The sequence below is a fragment of the Nomascus leucogenys genome, chromosome 12 (assembly GCF_006542625.1).
Source record: "Nomascus leucogenys isolate Asia chromosome 12, Asia_NLE_v1, whole genome shotgun sequence".
Taxonomy (NCBI): domain Eukaryota; kingdom Metazoa; phylum Chordata; class Mammalia; order Primates; family Hylobatidae; genus Nomascus; species Nomascus leucogenys.
In genome coordinates, this window is record NC_044392.1 from 96,530,664 (window position 1) to 96,555,897 (window position 25,234).

The 25,234-nt window shown below is 38.5% G+C and overlaps 1 protein-coding gene across 3 annotated transcripts in view; it reads right to left on the reverse strand.

Moving 5' to 3' along the window:
* Positions 1 to 25,234, reverse strand: part of AK5 (adenylate kinase 5) — a 276,265-nt gene that overhangs the window by 192,665 nt on the left and 58,366 nt on the right. The window lies entirely within an intron of this gene.

Sequence of the window (25,234 nt, forward strand, 5' to 3'; positions counted from 1 at the left end):
CTTACTGAAGAGTAGAGATACTATAAACTAAAAATCGTCCACGAGTTGAAAATCACACGTTCTTTCCTGAAAGTTTAACTCTAAGACATATGGCTCATGTTCACACATTCATCCAGAGGAGAATGTCAAAAATAAGGCAGCTGAGTACAGATAACTTGATATCATACACTTTGGTGCTCACCGTGAAAATAAAACTTTGCAACCCTTATTCCTGGGGTAGAGGTAGAATGCTGTGGTAGAGAGACCAGGCGTGGGCTTTGCATCTCAGCAGGGATGAAACAAATTCTGGATCTATCACTCACTTGCTGTGTGAACTTGGACGAATTATTTTATCTCTATAATGGTCTTATCCATATTATAATTAAAGGTTGTTAAACATATGGGAGATAATGATGGCAACCCAAACAAAAATAGCAATAGCACCTACAAATTATCAAGGGCTTACAATGTGCTAGGTACTGGATCAAATATTTTATATGCCTAATCTCATTTAATCTGCACAGAAATTCTCTGGGGGTATTGTTAGGCTGGTTCAGAGATGAGCAAATAGAGGCTTAAAGAAACTAAGTAGGATCTGACTACAAAACTTGTTTTTTTCTGTCTCTTTCATAATGTGCATAGAAGACCTAGCCCTTGTGCATAAAGTCTCTGACACCCTTAATCAATAGTAGTTATAATTATTACGATGATTTACTTTCCATTACATTTTTTTCCATTCTTATTTTTATTTCAATAGGTTTTTGGGGAACAGGTGGTGTTTGGTCACATGGATAAGTTCTTTAGTGGTGATTTCTGAGATTCTGTTGCACCCATCACCCAAGCAGTGCCATTATATGTTTTTTTTTTAAAAAGAAACATGAATTATATAGCTTTTGAAAAAAAAACTCTGATTATAAAAGCAATGTGCATGTTTAGAAATAAAAGAGAATTACAAAAGAGATAAAAGAAACCTCTTGGAAACACCACCTAGAGCAGAGGTCCCCAAGTCCCAGGCCACAGACTGGTCCTGTCCATGGCCTGCTGGAACTAGGCTGCACAGCAGGAAGTGAGCAGTGGGCAAGGGAGCATTACTGCCTGAGCTCCATATTCTGTCAGATCAGCAGTGCCATTAGATTCTCATAGAAGCGTGAACCCTATTGTGAACTGCACATGCAGGGGATCTAAGTTGTGTGCTTCTTATGAGAATCTAACTCATGCCTGACCATCTGAGGTGGAACAGTTTCATCCTGAAATAATCCCCCAACCCCAGGGAAAAATTGTTTTCCACAAAACTGGTCCCTTGTGCCAAAAAGGTTGGGGACTGCTGACCTACAGAACACCAGAGTTAATAATTTGCTATATTTCCTTCAAGATGAAAAAAAGTATAACATTGACCAAACCCAGGAGTTTGAGGCTGCAGTGAGCTAGGATCGTGCCACTGCACTTCAGCCCAGGTGACAGGAAAATTTTTTTTTTTAACAGAGTAAAAAGACAACCTACAGAATGGGAGAAGATATTTGCAAACTATTCATCCAACAGGAGATTAAGATCCAGAATATACAAGGAACTCAAACATCTCCACAGCGGAAACATAAACAATCCAATTAAAAAATGAGCCATTGACCTGAACAGGCATTTCTTAAAAGAAGAAAAATGGCCAACAAATATATGAAAAAATGTTCAATATGACTAATCATCAAGGAAATGCAAAACAAAATACAATGAAGTATCATCTCACCAAGTAGCATGAATGTTATCAAAAGATAAAAAAAAATAACAAATGTTGGTGAAGGTGCAAAAAAAGGGGTAGGCCATGCACTGTTGTTGGGAATGTAAACTAGTACAGCCACTATGGAGAACAGTATGGAGGCTCCTCAAAAACACTGAAAGTAGAACTACTGTATGGTCCAGCAGTCCCACTACTGGGCATTTATCCAAAGGAAAAGAAATCAGTATACTGAAGAGACAGCTGTATCCCCATGTTTATTGAAGCTCTATTCACAAAAGCCAAGATATGGAATCAACCTGTGTTCATCAACAGATGAATGGATAAACTAAATGTGCTATACACACCCAGTAGAATACTATTCAGTCACAAAAATAATGAAATCCTGTCATTTGCAGCAACATGGATGGAACTGAAGGACGTTATGTTAAGTAAAATAAGCCAGGAACAGAAAATTAAACACTACATGTTCTCACTCCTAGGTGGAAGCTGAAAAAGTTGATCTCACAAAAGTAAAAAGAACAAAGGATGCTAGAGGCCAGGAAGAGTAGGGGGAAGGGGACGATACAGAGATTTGTTGAGGGCTACAAAATTACAGCTAGATAGAAAGAATAAGTTCTAGAGTTACATACTACTATAGGATGACTATAGTTAACAATAGCATATCATACAATTTCAAATAGCTAGAAGGAAGATAGTTAATGTTCCCAACACAAAGAAATGATTAATGTTTGAAATGACAGATAACCCAATTACCCTGATCTGATCATTGCACCTTATATGTATTGAAATATCACTATATGCCCCATAAATATGTACAATTATTATATGTCAATTAAAAAATAAAACTTTAAAAGTATAATGTGTTAAGATAATCTTTAATTCCATACATTTCTATGGTATTAAAAGTCTCTGAAAACATAATTCTTAATGTCCATTAACATATCATTGTTTGAATGTACCATGATATAACTGACGATTCTATTGTTGGACTTTATTTCCTTTTTTTGCTCTTGTAAATTTATTAACTCATTCAACAAATATTTATTGAACACTTTCCATGTACAATGCACCACTTTAGGCATTGCACAGCAATGAATAAAACAGACCAAAAAAAATCCGTGCCTTCATGGAGCTTACAATCTAACCAGAAGAGGTAGACAATGAATAACATAAATTAAATGGTATACTAGAAAGTAATAAATGTCCTGGAGAAAAATAAAGCAGGTAGGAAGGATCAGGAGTGTGGTTAAGGGGTGTTGCATTTTTAATAGTGGGTCAAGGAAGATCTCAATGAGAAGGTAACATTTGAACAAAGACTTGAAGAGAGTAAGAAGCAAGCCATGTGACTATCAGGGCACAGCATGGAAGCAGAGGGAACAGCAAAAGGCCCTGAGGTGGAATTGTGCATGGGGACTCTAACAACAGTGGGGGGACAGTGAGAGAAGTGGGATAAACAAAGAGGAAAGCAGGAGCTGATAAGTTCAGAGAGAGAACAGGATACTACATCATACAGAAGGCCTCCTGGGACATGGGAATGACTTTGGATTTAATTCTGAGTGAGAGTGAATGTCATTGAAGGGTTCAAATAGGAAAGTGATGTCATCTTATTAACTTTAAAAAATGTTTCCTTGGGCTGCTATGTGACTAGACTGCAAGAGGGCAAGGTTGAAAGCAGGAAGACCAGATAAGAGGCCATGGCAAGAATCCAGTAGAGAGATGGTGTGGCTTGGACAAGAGTGGTAGTGGTGGAGGCTGTGGGAAGCAGTGGAATTCTGGATATGTTCTGAAGGAAGAACCAATAGGATTTATTGACAAAGATCACAAAGCTTTTGGCTCAGACTTCTATAGAAGGATAGAGGTGCCACCAGTAGAAATGGAGAGGACTGGGAGTAGCATAGGGTTGTATGTGTTGGGGGCTGAGAGGGCAGGGGGTCAGTTTGTATGTGTTACACCTGAGACACCTATTAGACATCCGAGTGGAGATGTCAATGGGCAGTTGCATATAGGAGTCCAGAGTTCAAGGAAGAGGTCAAGCTTAGAAATATAAATTTGAGAGTCAGCATTGTATAGAGAGTTTATAGGCATGAGGGTAAATGAGATCACCAAGGAAGTGATTATGTGTTTGAATATTCTTCTTCATAAACACTTATCCTTGTCTATGGTCATTGCATCAAGACAGATTTCTAAGAGTGAAATTACTGGGTCAAAGAGTATGCACATGATTAAGGATTTTGATTCATATTACCAAATTACTTTTCAAAGTGGCAACAATTTATATTACCAGCCAACACTGAACATTATGCTTTAAAGCAATCCCTTTTAATTTGACATATATAAACATGGAGTCTTACTACTGATTTGATTTTTCTGATGACTTGTAAGACAAGTTTTTATAATTTGTTTGATGATTATTTCTATTTCTTCTGTGCATTGATGCTTCGTGTCCTGCTTAGAGAAAGTTTTCTGTCGGGGTACTTTTTAAAAGTGATCGTGATTTGCATAATGTATAACTTTATGAGTCTTAATTATTTATAATCTTTTGGGTTTTTTGGTATATGATAAGGAAGTATAGGCTATGAAGAAAGATTAGTTGATACCACAGTGATCTTTCCAGTGGCTCATGAGTTGTGACATTAAATGACATATATTTAAATGACCAGGTCATTTAATTAATATATGCTTGGACAGATAATGACAGTTTTAAAGTATTGAAGTATTGAACTACAATTGAGGAAGCATATATAATAAAGCCCACGTTTTAAGCCACATAAGAGAAATATCAAAAGAATGCAAAAACGTTTTTAAAAATTAACACATTGTGCTCACTGAAGTGAAATGATCTGAAAACAAGAATGTCAATATTGCTTGTGGGTGAGTTGCAAACATTTTAAGTAAACTATCCTTTACTGTGATAACATAATGGCAGTAAAAAAAAAAAAAATCCAACAAACATTTATTTCCTAAGAGCCTGGTCCTGTTCTAAGCACCATATGTGTATTCTCTCCTTCTTATTGCCCCATTCTTCTCAACAACTCTATGAGACGGATACCAATTAGGAATCCTTTTTTATAAGAAGGAATCTGAGGCACAGGCATGGTAAATCACCTACCCAAGATGCCACAGCAGAGCAGGGTGATATGGTTTGGCTGTGTCCCCACCCAAATCTCACCTAGAATTGTAACTCTCACAATTCCCACATGTCCTGGGAGGAACCCTGTAGGAGGTGACTGAATTATAGTGGGGGCGGGGGTGTCTTTCCTGCGCTGTTCTTGTGATAGTGAATGAGTCTCACGAGATCTGATGGGTTTAAAATGGAAATTTCCCTGCACGAGCTCTCTTTGCTTGCTGTCATCCACATAAGATGTGACTTGCTCCTCTTTGCCTTCTGCCATTATTGTGAGGCCTCCCCAGCCACGTGGAACTGTGAGTCTAATTAACCTCTTTCTTTTGTAAATTGCCCAGTCTCAGTATGTCTTTAATAGCAGCATGAAAACGGACTAATACACTGGGCTCACGACACACACAATCTGGGTTAAGAGCCCAAACTTTGTATAAGTTGCTTTATATATATCATTTCACTTAGTCTTAATAGTAACCGTCAGAGGTAAACTTCTCTGTCCATCCTAGAGATGGAGAAACTAAATACAGTACTTGTCAGGTCCTATAGGTAGTAAGTGATAGAAGCTGGATTTGAACCAGGTCACTTTGAGACCAAAGTTAGAGCTCCTTCCCTTAATACCACATTGCCTCTCAGGAAATACTTAAGAACCAAAATGTCTGGTACGAACATTAAGTAGTAAAGGAATTTAGAAACAGAGGAGACTGGTAGAGGCTTGAGTAGTCAGGGAAAATAGGTGAAATAATGAATGACAGCAAAATATAGGATCTGAAAGGTAGAATAGAAGAGCCAGAGCAACTCAAGTGAGCAGCAAAGCTTGGACGGGAAAACTGGACAGGGAGCATTAGGAGGCCAAGCTAGAAGGGAGAGTTTGTGGTGGCTTCTGGGCTTGCACTGGTCTTTATTTTTCTGGTAATTTTCTTCTGGACTGTATTTTGTCACATTTTAATTATGCAGCCTCCTGCCTGTTGCCTGAACATCCTTCCTATGAGCAAGTTTCCCCCAAACTGTAGCTTCTAAAAGGCAGGGAGTTTATCTTGTTCATGTTTGATCCCTGGCCCATAAGGAAAATACATATTCGTTGAAGTTGGTTGAACTGCTGGTTTTGATCTATTCTAGACTTTTCAACAAGGCTTCTTACAGTCACAGATTAAAAGTCAGTCTCTCCCTCTCAAATGTGTACCTGCATCCAGCACCGAAGCATGCTCAAGTCTCTCCTTCCCAAAAACAAAACCAATGTCATACAAAACCAAAACACGCAAGCACACAAACACACCAAAAACTCTTTTCTCCATTCCTCCTTTCCCCTTCTAACTGCTGCCTTCGTTTTTTTCTTTCCTTTGCAGTCAGATGTCTTTAGTCTTCTGCATCTGCTCATCCAACTCCATTTTCTGACACCCACCCCGCTAACTTCTCTGCCTACTCCATCCTGGTTTCTGTCTCTGTCAATTCACCAAACAAGCAATAGATGATAAAACTCACAAACTTCCTGCCAGCTGTTGAAATGAACAGGCGTTTACTTCCTCATCTTGCTTGACTTCTCAGAGAAGCAACTTTGGACAGTTGACATTTCTCTTCCTGGAACTTTTTAAATTCAGCATCTATGATATTCAATTCTCATTTTCTCTCACATCTTTGACCACCTTCTCTTCCCCTCCCCGACTCTTCTTCCTCTATCAGTCGTAAGACGTTGCTTTGGCTCAGATGTTTTGTTGCTCTCTAGTCAATGTTATTCAACTCTAATCTCTTCACCAACGGTAATGCATACTTACCGAATTAATGAATGGGAAAACAACCTAGTGCTTTCTATGGGCTGGACCCTAAGAAAATCCATTTCCCTCTCTTTGTGCTGACTGCTTCATTTGACCTTTTTTCCTGTGTTATTCTTCATCTTCTTCTGAGTATTGGTAAACTCTACTTGGTCCCTTACCAATCTATCTCTCAGCTCCAGCTAACTCAAGGTTCGTCCCTTGGCCTATTAATTCAATTCCTGGCTCTGACAAAGTTGTTTAACTTTGGACAACTTCTGATATTTTATATTCCTGGTAGACTTCATGAAGGCAGGAAAAAACACTGCCATTGTATTTGACAGCCGTTTGACATACTATGAAACCAAATAAATAATGTGAAGTAAAGCTAGTGAATTACATAGGGAGAGGATTTATAAAAAGTTCAAATAAGTTATGTATGCACTTTCCCTTATGGCAAATATTTCATCGGTTTCCTGAAGATATCATATTGCTATGTTTTGTCTGTTTGAGTTGAATTCTCCCATTTCTCATTTATTTGAGCTGGCTGGCTTACTGTTATGTTTTACTTTGAAGTATATGCTGTTTTAAACCATTTTTATCTATTTTTTTCAGATTATCAACAGTATACATGTTAAAAATTTACAGAAAATTTTTTACAAGTTTACAGAATACATATAAAAAATTTGTAGAAAAGGATAAGAAAAAATATAAAAACCATTTTAACTTCCAGGCATTAACATGCTATATATGGATTTTCCATAGTAACATGTTAATTATGAGAAAATATCCTTTATATGCTTGTGGTGAAAACAAATAGTTTTAATTTTTTCTATAACATAAATTAATAGAATCTTAATGGGTTCTCTTTTATAATTCTTTTTTTTTTTTTGAGACGGAGTCTCGCTCTGTCGCCCAGGCTGGAGTGCAGTGGTGCAATCTCGGCTCACTGCAAGCTCCGCCTCCCGGGTTCACGCCATTCTCCTGCCTCAGCCTCCCGAGTAGCTGGGACTACAGGCGCCCGCCACCACGCCTGGCTAATTTTTTGTATTTTTAGTAGAGACGGGGTTTCACCACGTTAGCCAGGATGGTCTCGATCTCCTGACCTCACAATCCGCCTGCCTCAGCCTCCCAAAGTGCTGGGATTACAGGCGTGAGCCACCATGCACCGCCTATAATTCTTTTATTCTTTTCCTTTCCTTCTTTTTTTTTTTGTTTTAGTTCAAGATTTTCTTTCCTTAGTGAAAACACTGGTTTTAATTTAAACCAATCCTTATAAATAATCTGAATTTATAAAAATAGGCCTTTTCTTTCCTCTTTTTTTTTCAGGGGATAGGAAACTTACTATTCAACTGACAAATCACATTACTGCTGGTAAAATTATAATTCTGTCTGAGGTAAGAAAAAATAATTTTTTGAAGCATGACTCATTTTCAAATTGAAAGAGCTAAGGATAGAAGGAATTCAGTATCGGATAATCTTTTTAAGTAATTAAGACAAAGTTCTACTTGTGTCAAAAGGAGAGTTTAAGCCTCTACTTTTTTCCTTAATGTTTTCATGTTTTGGCTTTATCTCTGGGATCATTCTGTAAACTCTCAGACCAACAGTTGTCTTGGTCTTTTCTATATCCTCAGAGTGATCTGCAGAGGGTTCTGCAGCTGCTTAATTAATGGGGACCTTTCGACTCCTCAAGACATGGAGACGAGAACAAATAACTTCATTTGTGCATTCTATAAGTGACTTACAAAGGGTTCTCACGTGTTTTCTAACTTGAACCTCATGCCAACTCTGTGAAGTAGAAACACTGAGTCATTACCACTGAGGCTTTTGGGGGTAAATAAATTGCCCAGCTGATGCCTTGTAAACACGCTCATGAATAATTTTAAGTTAAAAAATTTTTAAAGCAGAGTACAATATGATTTCAACCATCATACTGTCAAAATATCATAGAAAAACACTGCACAGAGAAAGACTCAAAATGTTAACAATGGTTATTTCTGGGCTTCAGAATAATGGATGATTTTTACTTTCTTCTTACATTCTTCTGCATTCTTGACCCTCAGCAGCACCCACCCACAGATGAGCACATGCTTGATCTCTCTCTCTCTCATACACACACATCTCCATAAATATTACATGTTTAAAAAGTAAGTGTAAGATTTTTAGATAGAAAGAACTAAAAACAGAAGTAAACAGACTCCATTTTCCTCCTCTTGATAGAAACTTGAAAGCTGCTCATCCTTCAGGCAGCTCCTGCTTGCCAATGTTGAAAAGTAAAATGATAGAAAATAACATGGCGTGCAACTGCCAAGACAGATTTGCGGTTGACATTTCTTCTGAAAAATGTCTTCATTAAAATAAGTAGCTGTTGGTGTTGTCTCCTGATTTAGTCACTTTGAAAAGTAATGAGTAGCTCTCAGAACTGGATTTCAGGTTTCTCATGGAATCCATCACTTTGAATAGATATACCTTAGATATAACTGAGCATGCAGTAGAAGAGAATTGATCACCGGGTACCTATCATCTTCCTAAAACATATTGGCGTGATGTTGTCCAGCTCAGTGAAGTGTTCAATGAATGTAAGCTATTATTTGTCATTATTTAGCACATATTTTTATTAGATCATTTCTGTTTTGGAGTATATGCTATTATAGATTACACTAATAACTACAGATATAATTAATTTCCCCACCCATATGATATGACAGCTTTATATATATTATCTATAATTCTTAATTAATCTTGCAAGTCAGTTATCTTCATTCCCATTTTACAGATGAGGACATTTCATCTTAGAGAGATTAAGAGACTTGCCAGGATTCAAACCCTGGTCTTTGTGACTTCAAAGTCAGCCCTTGGATCACCATACCAAACTACATTTTGCTTAATGTAATATTTATCATTGAGTCCCTTGCAGCATTTCACCAGAATAAGGTTTATTTGAATATAATAAAAATTGAGAAGGTTTGTGAATAACATAGGCATGAACAAAATATGAAATTGGCAGTCCTACCCAATGTCCTTGGTGTCTACTGAGACCATGCTCAAAGAGAGAAAAGGGAAAAAAAATCAATAGACAGTGGAAGCCAAATCGGAAGAAGACAGAAGAAGAGAGAAAAAATCAACACAAGAGCTTATCAAATAGCTTCTGAAGGGCTTTTATAGCTGGTGACAGGCTTGGCAACACTTCTTTTGACTGTTAAGCTGTGTTCACTTTTCTCAGCTCATCATTTCATAGGAGCTGTTGGAGCCACTTTCCTGAGATTTTAAAAATACCACTGGATTATGGGAATTTCTCTCTTGTCAGAAATCCAATACATTGAAAGAATCAGTATGTGAAAGTACATAGCACATATGGCTACCATAGCACTAATAATTCTTCTGGACAGTACCAAGGCCAATCTCATCAAAATAAGAAGAATATCTGTGTCTTTTTAGTGCTTTCTCTGTGCTGGGCACTGTGCTTAGTTCTTTAATTACCTTTTCTCACTCAGTCCTCACAGCCCACTTAGGAGGCAGGCATTATGAGATTCCGTTTTCAGATGGTAGAATTGAGGCCCTAAGAGTTTCGAAAACTTGTGCAAGAGGTCAAGAACTCGTGAATGGCCTAGAACTGTGATCTGTTTGCCCCTGACTTCTGAGTTTTTAATCACCAGCCCTGTTTTTATCCTTTGATAGAGAAGAGTTGCTTTCACTTGTCTGGTCCTGTTCATTTTTTCTAGATTCTTCTCTTTATGTTTCCAAATCCAGGTTGTGATTAGGGTGTTGGTTTAAATCTATGTTTCACTCAACAAATATTTATTTAGCACTTACTATGTACCAAGTGTTTTGGAGATTGAGATACGATAGTAAAGAATTCAGTCAAAATACTTTCTCTTATAGAGCTTTTGTTTCAGTGACATTACACATTATTTCAAAATTTGCATTATTTGAAGAATTTCAATTTAATTTAAGGGAGTGTAGAAGCAAAAAATGTCAAAATTTGATGTGCAGTTTAACCAAGAGATCTAAGTCTTAACATGAAAACAAGGCATGTTTACAGCAATTTAAAGGCTAGAGATCTTGAAAGGTGTTACCTATGATCAACTGCAGAGAAGATTTGAAAAATGGTTTTCAAATGGAAACATTTTTTCAGGCTTTGTTTTTGCTCTTTCTTCCCCCACATATATTAACTATATATATTAAGTGTGTGTATCTATATGTGTGTGTGTGTGTGTGTATTTAATGAGGGTCATCAAAAATTCACAGCCCAGTAATAGTTTATTCATTTAGTAAATATATATTGAAGGTGAATTTATGGGCTCCAAGCCAGCTGCTGGAAATAAAATATTGATGATGACAGCAGAATTATAAAAAGGAGAGCAGACAGTGGAATTACAGAGTTATAGTAGAAAGATGGTAGAATCATAAAGAAGTAGAATCATAAAATAACATAATTGCCATGAATGGACTCAAAATGGGGTGTTATGGGACCTCAGAGTGGGGGCATCTGTCCCCATCAGGGTGGCTTCCCAGAAAAATCCAGGTCAAGACAGGGTGATGAGGTTGATCAGGACTGCAGGGAGAGGGAAAAGTCCTTAGCTGCAGAGAATGCCATTTCGAACAGCTACAAGTAACAGAGGAAAATTTGAGATAACTGAAGTTTCCTATGTTTCTTCTCCTCTCTTACAGTTTTAAAGTAGGGCTATCATTTCACAGAATATGAAGTGGAGCAGTACAACTGTGGAATTACCTACCCATGGGATTTTAGAAAATGCACTACTTGATATTTTTAATCTCAAATTTCATTGTTTTAAGAATTCAGATTGAACCGATGAAATGAGCCAGCAATCACAAGTACGCTGCAGTCATCCAGCAACTGCTCACTGAGCCCAAAGGATTTCACCTAAGGCTTTACAAAATCTTCTGAGACAGACAGAATTTAGTTGGAAATTACTGCTGCATTAATCATTCAGTTGTAAGAGGCCATATCATCTTTTTGGGCTTCTGCTAGAATTCATTTGTCATGAAAATATGAACTCTAAATAAAGCTTTGATAAAAAAATGAAAAATAAACATTATCAAGTATATATCAAGTGATCGTGATGTCTGTATTCAGATTGTTAAGCATAAGTTTCAGAATAGAGGAAAAATCATATCTTATTATACACAGCACTACTTATCTTTTGAAATTAAACTTTCAGGTAAGATAAAAGCTTTTTCTTTACAAAAAAATCTATTACTTCTATTTTTCCTCCTTGATCCTGAACTTGACAGCAATTGTGGAAATTCTTTGAAGCAACACTCTGTGGTATTTTCTGAGAAATCTCTCATGGTTGCTGACACCTTCAAATAACCTGTGAATTGGCAATGGTTAGAGACCAGACCACAGTGGAAAGCATGAATTTTTGAAAGCTCAAATTTGAAGCATTACTGAAAAGCTGTTTATTCAATCCTAGTGAATGAAGTCTAAACAAGTTCTTGTTCACTCTCACCTTACTAGGATGAACAGATGTGGTCCAATTCATTAATGTACGCATTAAGTTAACAAATACTTCAAAGCACCCACCACAGTCTGGCACTGTGCTAGCTGCACAGTCCCTACTAAGTGGACTACTGAAAAGAAGAGCCTGCATCACATTACAACTTACACACATTCAAGCTTCCTTTCCACAGACATCCCTTTAAATTCAGAGTTGGCTTTCTTACTTCATATAGGAGCTCTTAAAGCCCAAAATCAACATTTTCATACATCTTTCAGTACCCCACATTAGCTAGAAGTCTCGGAATAACTGCCTAAAAAGAAATTGATGAATGAATATATTTGTAGATTATTTTATACTGAGCTAAATTAAATTCCTCAGTGGGGTTGTTGAGCGGGGAGAGAGCAACAAGAAATTAGAATGGTTTAGATAAAATTTATTTTATTCCCCACTCCTTTCCTGGCTGCTTAGCTCTTGATTCTGTCTTTCCCACCACTTACTCCCATTTCCAATCCTGAACTTGGTAATGGCTGTAACTCCACTTAGAAATTTCAGATGCCTCATTTCTTCTTTGAATGCATGGAATAATCTCTGTTCCACAGAGTGTCAAGTTCATCCAGTCCCACCAGAGTTATCATGGAAAGGCAGGTGCAATTTACTCCCTCTTGCAGCCTTTTGTACATCGTTCCTCCTATCATTACAATGGTCAGATGCAATGAGGCCACTCACTGATCTCCTTTCCTCCCTTTTCTCCATGGGCTCCTTCAGAGCAGGGGCGTGTCTCCGTACCTGCCTGTGTCCCCCCTGCCAGGTTGGGTCAAACTAGATGGAAGCATCCTGCAGTTGTGCCTGGGGAATGGCCCTCCAGAAGCCAGTTGAGTGGGAGGCAAAAAGACAGACAAGGGAAGCCCATTATAGTGAGGAAGACAACAGCAGTTGAGTCTGAAGGGTGAAGCAGGGCAGAGTGGGATCCAGGAGTAATGTCAGAGTGAGATGCGGAGTGGGTGAGGCATGAGTAAGCCTGCACAGTTTAGAGTTTATCTGAGAAAAGGTTGCAAGTCCCTATCTTTACCTGAAATGAGATAATCTAAATGGAAACACCTGGCACACACAAGGCACTAAATAATTTTTTTTCTTTTTTTGAGATGGAGTCTCACTCTGCCGCCCAGGCTGGAGTGCAGTGGCATGATTTCGGCTCACTGCAACATCCGCCTCCTGGTTTCAAGCGATTCTCCTGCCTCAGCCTCCTGAGTAGCTGGGATTACAGGCATGGAACACCATGCCTGCCTAACTTTTGTATTTTTAGTAGAGACAGGATTTTACCATGTTGGCCAGGCTGGTCTTGAACTCCTGACCTCAGGCAATCCACCTGCCTTGGCCTCCCAAAGTGCTGAGATTACAGGCTTGAGCCACCATGCCCGGCTGGCACTAAATAATTTTAATACGTACATGACAGAGGTGAGTGATTAAAATAGTTAAAAATGTGCAGACCAGTTGGCGCTGCATTTGGTACAGTATGTTAGTTCTTCACATCTCCTAGAAACAAATTTCTTATTTAAAAAAAAAAAAATAGTTAAGTACGTAAAGGTAAATTAACATAGAGACCAGACTTGAAGAATCTCTGAGCAGATAAAGCCAATTAGGTCTCATAAGTGACCTTAACTTTGCTCAATTTGCAAACATAAACAAAGCTTGTGCTAGTTCTTGTAAATGCCTGTATTAAAGAAAAAAATGAAACTTAGGGCTAACCTATCAGAAGCTGCCAAATAACTTATATAACTAAGGACTTTCCAGCAAGACAGATCAAATAAGGCAACTGTATAATGGTAACCAACCAAATATTGTCTTTTCTTTACTTCCTTCTGTGTTTGCCCTAGAAAAGCTTTCCCTTGGTGTTCCCTGGTTGGATCTCCTGAACCACTTCCAGCTTGGAGTTGTTCAATTCATCAATCGCTGTTTGTGCAAATAAACTCTTTCAAATTTTATTGTGCCTCAGTTTACCTTTTAACAGGTATCATTGCTTCTCAATCAGCAAAAACCTGCAGGTTCACATTAACAGGCATTATCAATATATTTTCTGGCTGTTTTGAGAGGGGTGTTTAACTCTACTTGCACATAAGTTCTGGTTCAATTCCCTATCATTAACTGAGGGATCTTCTAACATAGAATCTATTTCAAACCTCAGCTCCCTTGTTTACTGGCTTCAGGCTTTATGGCATGTTCCTGACCCTCTCAGGGCCTCTGTTTCTTTCATTAATTTTAAAAGACTGTTGGAAGAATTAGCTATAAGGTGAATAAGGAGTCTGGTATGTTGAAAGTGCTTACTGAAAAGTAGCTAATATTATTAAGCACATTTTCTATTTTAACCGTTTTTGATAGAACTACTTGCAAATGGGCCGGGCATGGTGGCTCACACCTTTAATTCCAGCACTTTGGGAGGCCAAGGTGGGCAGATCACAAGGTCAGGAGTTTGAGACCAGCCTGGCCAACATGGTGAAACCCAGTCTGTACTAAAAATACAAAAATTAGCCTGGCGTGGTGGCAGGCACCTGTAATCCCAGCTACTTGGGAGGCTGAGGCAGGAGAATTGCTTGAAACCGGAAGGCAGAGGTTGCAGTGAGCCGAGATTACGCCACTGCACTCCAGCCTGGGCAACAAGAGTGAAACTCCATCTCAAGGGAAAAAAAAAAAAAAAAAAAAAAAAAAAGAATTACTTGCAGATGTATTTTACATATCTTTTCAAACAGAAAAAAGGATTATTTTTAACCTTCTGGTGGTTATTGTAGGTTGGCTCACTCATTTATTCTAGCTCCTTTCTCCTTTATCTTCTTCTACATTAGAGGTTGTAAAGCTAAAAACTCCATTTTGCAGCTTCCCCTGAAGGTAGGGGAAACACATGCTCCAATTCCGACCAATGAGATACAGGTGCCAGTCAATGAGGGAGGGAGAGGGGGTTTATGGGAAAGCTTTTGCTTTCCTAAAGAAAGGCAATAGCTGTGGCTTCCCAGCCCTTTACTATCTCCTGTGTGGAAGGTAGATTGGATGATTTTCTCACTATGACAAAGCATTAAAGATGTTGGAACAGGGCCTGGGTCCTTGATGACACCATGTAGTCATTGTACCACCCCTAGATCGTCCATCTCTGAACATATTTTTACACACATCAAATAAACCTGTTTATTTAAGCCATAGCTATTCATATATTTATGTATTTATTTAGAGACAGGGTCTTGCTCTGTTGCCCAGGCTGGAGTGCAGTGCTGCAATCATGGCTCATTGCAACCTCCACCTCCTGGGCTCAAGTGATCCTCCCACCTCAGCTTCCCAAGTAGCCAGGACTACAGGTATGCACCACCATGCCCAACTAATTTTTTGTATTTTTGGTAGAGATGGGGTGTTGCCATGTTGCCCAGGTTGGTCTTCAATTCCTGGCCTCAAGCAATCCACCCATTTCAGCATCCCAAAGTGTTGGGATTATAGACATAAGCCACTGCGCCCGGCCCAGTTATTCTTTTATTGTAATGAAACAAACCTTTTATTTTTGGTGAAGACCAATTACTGCACAGTGCTTTAATGGAATTATGTCCTCACTGCTACAAGATGTGCAGGGCTGTCTGCCATGAAAATAAATGGTTCCACGTATAATGATTGAATTCATTAATTTACTTAATTATTTTGAAACAGTTATTAGTGGAAAGAAAAATTGGTGATTCAACTGACTCTACTCTCCCTTTGCTTAGATTTTAATGTCACCTGATAATGCTTTAGCTTGTCAGAGTCCTGATTACATTCCCTTTCCTTCCCTATCTCCTTTCCTTTCAGCCTTGCCATGAACACTAACCAAAGGGTAAACCAAAATGGTTAAACTGGGAAAATTTATGTTACACCTATGATGCAGGTGATTTTTGAGTGCTATTTTCCCTCAGAGAACTTTTTCAATTACTCCCATGTTTGCCATCTGTGCCAGATGGTTGTAGACCTGCCCTATGGAGAAGTAAAACCTTGTGTCAGTCACTATTCCAGTCCAGGCCTTTGTCACACCTCTTCCAGATGCTTCCTCCATTCACTGTTTCGCACACAGCTACCAGCTTAATATTTCTAGCTATGTCACTCCCATGCTCCAAGCCTTTCAATGTGGCCCTTGCCAACAGAAAAACCCTTCCTCCTTAGCCTAGCATTTCAGTGCCTTGCTCAGTTTGATGGCAGCACCTCTGTCCCCTGGTTTCTAATTCTCACTACTCTGTTCTACACGTGTCTGCTTATCATGCCCTTCTTTCCTATTTCTGGGTTCCAACTCTTTCCTGCCTCTCAAGGGTCAATGTTTCCAGGAGAGCCTTCCTTAATCTTTCCAGGAAGAAGTCACTCCCTGCCCTTTATTCTTCCTGGCCTGTTCTATTACTTCAGTGTGGTGGCTCGTACCCCTTCCCCAGCTGAGTTCAAGTTATTCATCTTTCTATCGTCTGTGTGCCTGCACCACAAACTCCCCGAAGACAGGAGCTGGCTCCACATCATCTTTGTATTCCTTGCAGTGCCTGCTGTGGTACCCTGGATATGGGAAAATGTCATGATCAGGCATGTCAACAGATAGCTGTTGAGTAAAAGGAGGATCACTGTTGTCTGATGAAAAGGGTGCCACGAATACATAGGCCCTCAATAAAATGGTTTGAATGAATGACTATAAAAGGACTATCATAATGGGGAAATGGAATGTAAGACTTAAGGGAGACAAGGATAGTGCTTTGCCTGTCCCAGAACTGAAGCCTTGGTTTTACGTTTGATTTGTAGGACTGAGCAAGAAGGAGATAGGTAAGAAAGAGATAGTAGTATAGATAAACAAAAATACAAGGTCCAACAACTGGCCATTTGTAGTATAATTTCTTCGCTTCTAATGTGTGCTTAATCAATTTTATGAATTATCTTATTTTACATCTATTACCTACCAAAAATTACTTTAAAAACTTCTCAATGTAATGTACCAATATAATTAATTTTCCCATTTATTCTTTTCTAAAAAACAGAAATGAAGAGATTACAGCTGCACAGACATGCTTGTCAAATGACAAGTGCCTGGAGAAAGCATTTTAATGAACGAACAACAGAATGATCACAAAACAGGCTTTCGGGCCAGCAGTGCGATCTGGGTTGAGACTCCACCGCTCCTGTGGGATCCTGGTAGGGCTACACTTTCATGTGCTTTCGTTTTTCTCATTTGCAGAATGGAGATAATAATAGTATCTGCCCCAACAAGATTAGGTGAGAAATAACGAGTTATTGTATGTGAAACATTTTTTGTTTGTTTAGTTTTTTTAAATGTTTATTTTAGGTTCAGAGGTACATGTGCAAGTTTGTTATATAGGTAATTGTACTCAATGTTTAGCTCCCACTTATAAGTGAGAACAGAAACATCCTGAATAGTACTAGACACATATTAAGCATTCAGGAATTGTTAGCTATTGTTTCCCAAGGCACCATCTATTCATAATATTTTGTTGTATTTTCCTGACTGGCAAGCCTTAAATGCTTATTCTTTTTCTTTTATTTTGTCTTCTTTTTTTGGGGGGGGGGACATTTAATTTAACTATAGTGCCATCTCTCTTTAAAAGATATTGATTAATTCCAATTAGTTTGGCCTTAAACATGAAAAAAATGTAGTCTAGGGACATTACCAAAAGTATTATTTTCTTATGCATGTTCTCAGTAAGTCTTAGCATAACATTTCGAAGTAAATGAAGACCTAACTCGGAAGTCCGGAATATTTGTTGACGTTATTGTCAACATTATTGTTCTGATCACAGAGTGTCTCCTGGAGAATCAACCAGCTAAAAATGTGTGTGTGTGTGTGTGTGTGTGTGTGTCTACATATAGAACCTGCAGGGTTGAAACAGCAGTTTATAGGAAGTTGTTAGTATGACATGACATTCAGCTACCAACTATTAGTAATTTGTTTTCTTTTGCTTTAAAAAAATTAAAAAGACAAGCTAATGTTGAAGACAGTCCAATAGAAATAGCATAGACCTTAACTAAAGTATTTGAAAATGGACCTGTCAGTAACAGTTCTTGGAATCGGAATTTTTTTTTATTATTATACTTTAAGTTTTAGGGTACATGTGCACAACGTGCAGGTTTGTTACATATGTATACATGTGTCATGTTACTATGCAGCCATAAAAAATGATGAGTTCATGTCCTTTGTAGGGACATGGATGAAGCTGGAAACCATCATTCTCAGCAAACTACCGCAGGGACAAAAAACCAAACACCGCCTGTTCTCACTCATAGGTGGGAATTGAACAATGAGAACACACGGAATTTTCTTAATGTGAACCTCCAAATGTCTTCACTTGAATTATCTTGATTTTGTCCACATTATTTGTTTTATAGTTATCATGTGAGAGCCTTGCTTTCTACTTAAGATGGTTAAAAAATTGTTCATGGGGCTCTTCAGACTCTGTTTTATGAGTGTCTGCAATAATAAAATCAACAGAAAAATATTTTACATTCTGTTGGGGGAGGAAGTTGTTCATTTTTAAAGTCCTTCCTTATTTTTCCTGTTAATACCTGTATAAAACATCACAATAAAATATTGCATTTTTGGTGCAAGAGCTCTTCTCATCCGATGTTGACAGCAGGACTGCCATATAATCAGCAGCAGTTTCCAACTTCAAGAGAGATGCATTTGCTGAATCATTTGGTTTGCTTTCTGTCTATGGGGTGTGAAGACGACTGGAAGTGAGGGAGCTTTGGGGATGGAAAAGTTGTGAGTCAGGGCGTTGCTTATGACAGAGACAGATTGCCAGGATGAGCTATAAATGTGGCATCTGCTTGATCTTCCTGTTGTTTCGATGCTGTTCAGGAACCAGCAGAATTTGCTGCCCAGGACTGTGGATGATGTACTTTGCTATATGCGGGTTGCCATTTTGTGAGCAAATGGTTTTGTGCTTTTATTTTCCTTTCTATCCAAAAGATCAGAAAGAGAAATTGTGATCATGGTATTTTAGGTTTTAGAGCCCACAGTAATGACAGTATATGAAAGTAATCAGATTCACTTTTCAATTTAGTTCTCGATATTTTAAAACCAAAATTACAAATAGGTATGTAAATAGGTAAATTAAGCGGGCAACACTGAGTAATCCCCAGAGATGGCAAGCTCCTTAGAGAAGCAACAGGACTTTTCTGAGAGCGGCACCGTCTTGGCAGCTCTACACACAGTAAGATTTGATAAGTGCTTGTTGCCCAGAGCATGTGACTCCTTTTAAGCTGCTCTTTATTCCAGTCAAAAATGGATACGGTATTTCTCATGTTGCTTCAGGGCTCTCACTGAGGTTCTATCAGCATCAGGTTTTGTGCCAGAAGGCACTGTTTACTTAATTTAAACACACTCTGGCAACTGAAAAGCAATTTAGAGGACCATATATCCAGGTGAATATAGATATCATTGTCACCTAAGTAAATATCTTCCAGAATGCTTCCATGGCCTTTCCGATTAACCTTTAAACACCCTTCCTCGACTATTTTCTTAGTTACTAAATCCAGAAATAGGAATGAGTGGGAGCTTTCGGTTACATGACAATGGATGCTCAAACAGGATATAAGTGATGGTACTCAAAGGAAATACAGCTTCTTTATGTCACACATTACCAACTCTTCAACCCCTTACCTATTGAGAAGCTGTAACAGAATTTTCTTCCTGGTAATTTTAGGAGAATGGGTTTGTTTGGGCAAGTTGTTATCAAATGTTTGTTTGCTTTTCTTATGTTTAGGTGGGTTGCTGATAAGTGTTTATGCTGTTTAGTTTTCTTTTCTCCTGGCTGGGTGCGGTGGCTCATCCTTAGTCCCAGCACTTTGGGAGGCTGAGGTGGGTGGATCGCTTTAGCTCAGGAGTCCGAGACCAGCCTGAGGGACAAAGCGAGACCCCGTCTCTACAAAACATACGAAAAATTAGGCGGGCATGGTGGCATACACCTGTAGTTCCGGCTACTTGGGAGGCAGAGGTGGGAGGATGGCTTGAACCTGGGAGGCAGAGGTTGCAGTGAGCTGAGGTCACGCCACTGCACTTCAGCCTGGGCAACAGAGCCAGACCCTATCCCCCACAAAAAAATTCTTTTCTCCTTTGGGTTATTTTTCTTTCCATTTCCACCATCTGTGCAGTGATGCTAAGTGGAGTTGGTGATAATTAACCAATGGCTGTACATCGAGAGTTTAGGGATAAATGTACTATTATACTTCAAATGTTAGTGTTGGTTCCTATGAAATGTGAAGTCAGTTAACAAATAATTATTCAGCAGTTCTCTCTAAATTAACTTTTACTATTCCTACTTATTTTTCCTTTGGCTTGGAGTGTCTGACGGGATGGGAATTACAGTGGATCCTTCACGACAGGGGTTTGAAGGGCATGGTCCACTTTGGTCCACCTCTGCCACTCTGAGACAGAAGCACCAACCCCTCTTCTTCCTCTTCCTCCTCCTTAGTCTACTCAGTGTGAAGCTAACAAGAACGAAGAACTTTATGATGATGCATTTCCACTTAATGAATAATAAACATATTTCCTCTTCCTCGTGACTTTCTTAATAATATTTTCTTTTCTCTATCTTACTTTATGGTAAGAATCAGTATATAATACGTATAACATACAAAATATGTGTTAATCAGCTGTTTATGTTATTGATAAGGCTCTGGTTGACAGTAGGCTATTAGTAGTAGTTCTGTTTGGGGGGAGTCAAAGTTATACATGGATTTTCAGTTGCATGGGGGCTGGCACCCCAATCCTTGCATTATTCAAGGGTCAACTGTGCATAGTTTCAGCGGTAAATTTGACATGCATAACGCGGGAATTCCCAAAGTTGAAGGAAGTGATATGGGGCAAATGAAGCAACTGTAGTGTGAATGGGGTTATCTGGGACTTGGGGACAATGTCTGGTAATAAACAATGGTGTGTTTGACAGGCCTGTGCTCGCTCTGTCAGTCATTTCCCAGCACTGATGCTGCTTTGTGATGAGTGTTTCCCAATCCACAGCAAAATTAGAAAAATAAGGCAAGTATTGGGAGTTCTTTTCTAATGCCTTCACTTCATAAAATTAAAAAGCCATCTTACCCCTACTTAAAAAATATTTTTTCTGGCCTAGTAAGTACTAAAATTAGGGAATCATTGGTCTATACAGCCTTGCTAAATACCACTGTAGCCCTTCCCACATTCCTCGACCACTTCCCAGGAAACCTGGTATTGGTGAACAATAAATAAAATCCTGATTTTAAGTTTTTTCAGCCTCTGCCTTTCCCGGCTGAAGAGATTTAGTTGGTAAACCTGGGTATGAATTAGTAGGCCTCTCATACATCCTGTGACCACAGCTTACCTCTGATTTCAACTTATATTCCTACAAAAAGTCCAGAAGGAAAATGACCATTTGTTTACTTCACAGTCTAAAGCTAAATGTTGATTTTAATGATTATTACCAATATTCAGTAGCATTTGTTCAATGCACACAAGTGTATATCCATTTCCCTAGTGAATTCCATGTTTTTCTGGCTGAATAGAACATCTAATGGCACAAAGTTTTGAATGCATTTTGGAAAAATAACATATACATTGCATCTGAGCTTTGTTTTTTTTTTTTTTGCACAATTTAAGAAGACCTTTTTCTTTAAAAATAAACAAAATTGCATGTATTTTTTAAAAAGTTCATCGAACTTACAAAAACTTGACTTGTCTTCATTAATTCTGTTTCTTAGAAAAGGGTTCCTGAGGGGAATGAGGGATCAAAGACTACACATTGGGTACAGTAAATACTGCTCAGGTGATGGGCACACTAAAATCTCAGAAATCACCACTAAAGAACTTATTCATGTACAATAAATATAAATTAAAAGAAAAAAAGGTGTTCCAACTTGGTGAGACTGATTGAAACGAAGACTAGTTGAAAAAAAACTTTTACAAGAAAGACTAAAAATTATCATGAAACAGACATTTTACTGGAACTTTAAAAATCTATAAAAGGGAAATTATTATTCAAGAGTTATACAGTTTCAAGTCCAAGTGCTCCAAAATGTCAAGAGACACAGCTTACTCAGCAATACTAAAAGTAGCTTTCCTAGATCCAGCAATACCTAAACTAACTACAAGAAAAATCTTCTGCCAAACATTGGGAACTCACAGCATCCTGATCTTTAATCACAAGCATAAAGCAGTAAAAGACGTATTGAGAAATTACATCCAACCTCACAGTAAGTTAAAGACAACATATAAATATGTCTGAGAAAGTTCTATGAAGAAGTTTCTAATATACTAGCCTTATGATTTCATATTATTTTCATTCATATTTCCACACATGACTGCATATGGACATGTATAATACAAGAACAAAAATGAAGAAGTCCATGTAATGGGAACTATATCAGTAAGATACAGTATTCAAGCAACGGCATGTTTTTCTTGGCTAATCTGATTAGGCTTTCTCTTCAGTCAAACGGGGTTTGTTCTCTAGTCAAATCTGCCAACAGATATAGTCAATGAAGTATAAAAGAAAAGAGTGGAATGACGTCTGTTACTATTCAGACACAGCCCTTATGTAGCTTGATTACACGGACAATATAGAAGCTAAAGAAGACACTGAGTCAAACTTTTAACTGATTAATAGATACTTTTAAAGAAAAAGGTGAATTATGTCTAAAGTTTTTACAATCTATCTGTTTTGGATTTCTTCAATAACCTATGTGTTGGAGAAAAGGCAACAGAGTTCCCTCAAAGAGCACAGAATTGCTAGTGGTTACTGTAGGTTCTAAGAGATGAGCATTTGTTGGGGAAGGAAGAAAGACGAAGAAATATAAAAACTGTACAATGATATCAATCATGTCATTTACCCTTACAACATTCTAGACACCGTTTTAAGCTCTTCACATCCATTTAATCCTCACAATCTCACTGAGGTAGGAATGATGATTATACCTATTTTACAGGTAAGGCATACGAGTTGCAGAGCAGACAAGTAACCTGCAGGAAGTCACACAGGTGGTAGGTGGTGCAGCTGGAATCTGAAACAGGCAAAGCGGCTGCATGGAGCATCTTAAAACACGCTCTCTGCATTACCATCCTCTACCATGTTACACATATTCTCTCATTTCACCCACACAACAATATTATGAGGTAGGTAACACTGTCTCCAATTTAGAGATAGAGAGATCAAGTCCTAGAGGCTACACCTTGTAGGGCATCATGACACTATTAAATGGCAATGGAACTGAGATTCCAAGTGACAGGATTCAGACACCAAACCCCCAGAGAAGAGGAGTACCAACACGAAGTTTCTCAGCCGGACTAAACAGGGACCTGGTCTCTGCGGCCCTTAAGAACTTAGTGCAGAGATAAGTGATGAATGCTATTGGAGTGTGGAGACAGTCTATTCTATTCACCACAGGGAATTCCAATCCCTAAAACAGTGCATGACATATGTGAGGACCCCCTGCACATTTTCACACTTAATAATTCATCACAACTATCACACATAACTCAACAGTCATCACACTTCATAACTGATTGTTTAATATCTCTTTCTCCACACGCTGCAAGCTCTGTTCATTTCCTGGAGCTCACTATATAGTGAGCAGGTACTGTTCTAGGTGCCTGCAATATGTCAGTGCCAAAATAAAGATCCTTACCCTTCGTTTATTTAGCTCTGCACCCCTATCCCCTAGCAGAGTATCCTGGTTTTCAGTAAATATTTACTGAATGAGTAAATGAATGAATTAGGAGGGGCAGGTGGGAGAAAAGGAAAAAAAAAAACTACAGAGAAAAGGAAATATTTGGGTTTGATCTATTAACCCCCAGATTTTTATTAAAATCTTAACATGCTTATTATTAATGCAAATGATCATTTTTATTCTTTAACTCATCTTTAAAAGCAGAAGTGTCACCAAATATATTTTAATTCCAGCAGTAAACTATGATCCAGGTTCTAAAAGAGGACACGTGTTTTGCTTCTTTGTCAGACAATTTTTTCAAATTTTATTCCCCAGAGCTTAGCCTGTGTTTGCATTTATTGCTTTCCAAAAGGTGACTTTACTAGGCAAGTTTTCTCTCAGTAATTAGAAGCATTTATCTTAAAGCTCATTTGGTTTTAGCAGTGAGGTTACAGGCTGTCATCCACATTGTTATTGACTCCCTCAATTAGAGGCAATGGCATTTCACCTCCATGCAAAATATTAGTAAATTAACAATCTCCACTCCGCATTCATTTGAGAAATCTGCTCTGCTTGTGATGACGAATGTGACAAGCAGGGAGTAATCAGAGACACTCTGGTAACACCTTTGAGCCTTGCAAACATCAATTAAATCTGGCCCTGCATCTTACAGTTGGCATTTGGTTCGTAGGGCAAATTTCTTTTTTTATGATACAGTGTGGAAGTTAGTGTTGGTAACTGGTGAGAAAAACAAATAACAGCCTGTAATCCTAGCACTTTGGGAGGCCAAGGTGGGCAGATCATGAGGTCAGGAGTTCAAGACCAGCCTGGCCAACATGGTGAAACCCTGTCTCTACTAAAAATACAAAAATCTAGCCGGGCGTGGTGGTGTGCACCTGTAATCCCAGCTACTTGGGAGGCTGAGGCAGGAGAATTGCTTGAACCCGGGAGGTGGAGGTTGCAGTAAGCCGAGATCACGCCATTGCACTCCAGCCCAGGTGACAGAGCAAGACTCGGACTCAAAAAAACAAAACAAAACAAAAACCAAACAACAACCCCAACAAAACATAGCCACAGAAGCATCCACCCTGATTTTCCAAAATCTTTTCAATTACTCAATGCCTGCTTTAGATCAAAATATGAACCCTGGCATTGTGAACAATTTCCAGATCAGATTTACAATTCTGCGACATGACAACTTTGACTCAAAGAGCAAATCATGTTAAATATTTCTTTATGGTGCTAAAAAGATTGCAAAGAAATTATTTTTCAAATGTCATGTCTGTCTCTTTCAGGCCTACGGGCATCCTAGTCTAATGAAAAGAGTTTTAACCCAGGAATTGTTAAGGTCACAGGAGCTCTCTGGATGGGCTTCAGCTGATTTACCTAAAATTTGCGGAAAAAAGTCTTTATGTGCTTTTTCTTGGGATGGGCATGCATCGCTTTGATTAGATTCTCTACAGAGGCTTGTAACCCAACTAGACAAAACTCTTTGGTCCACTGGCCCGGGCCCAAGGGCTGAGAAGAG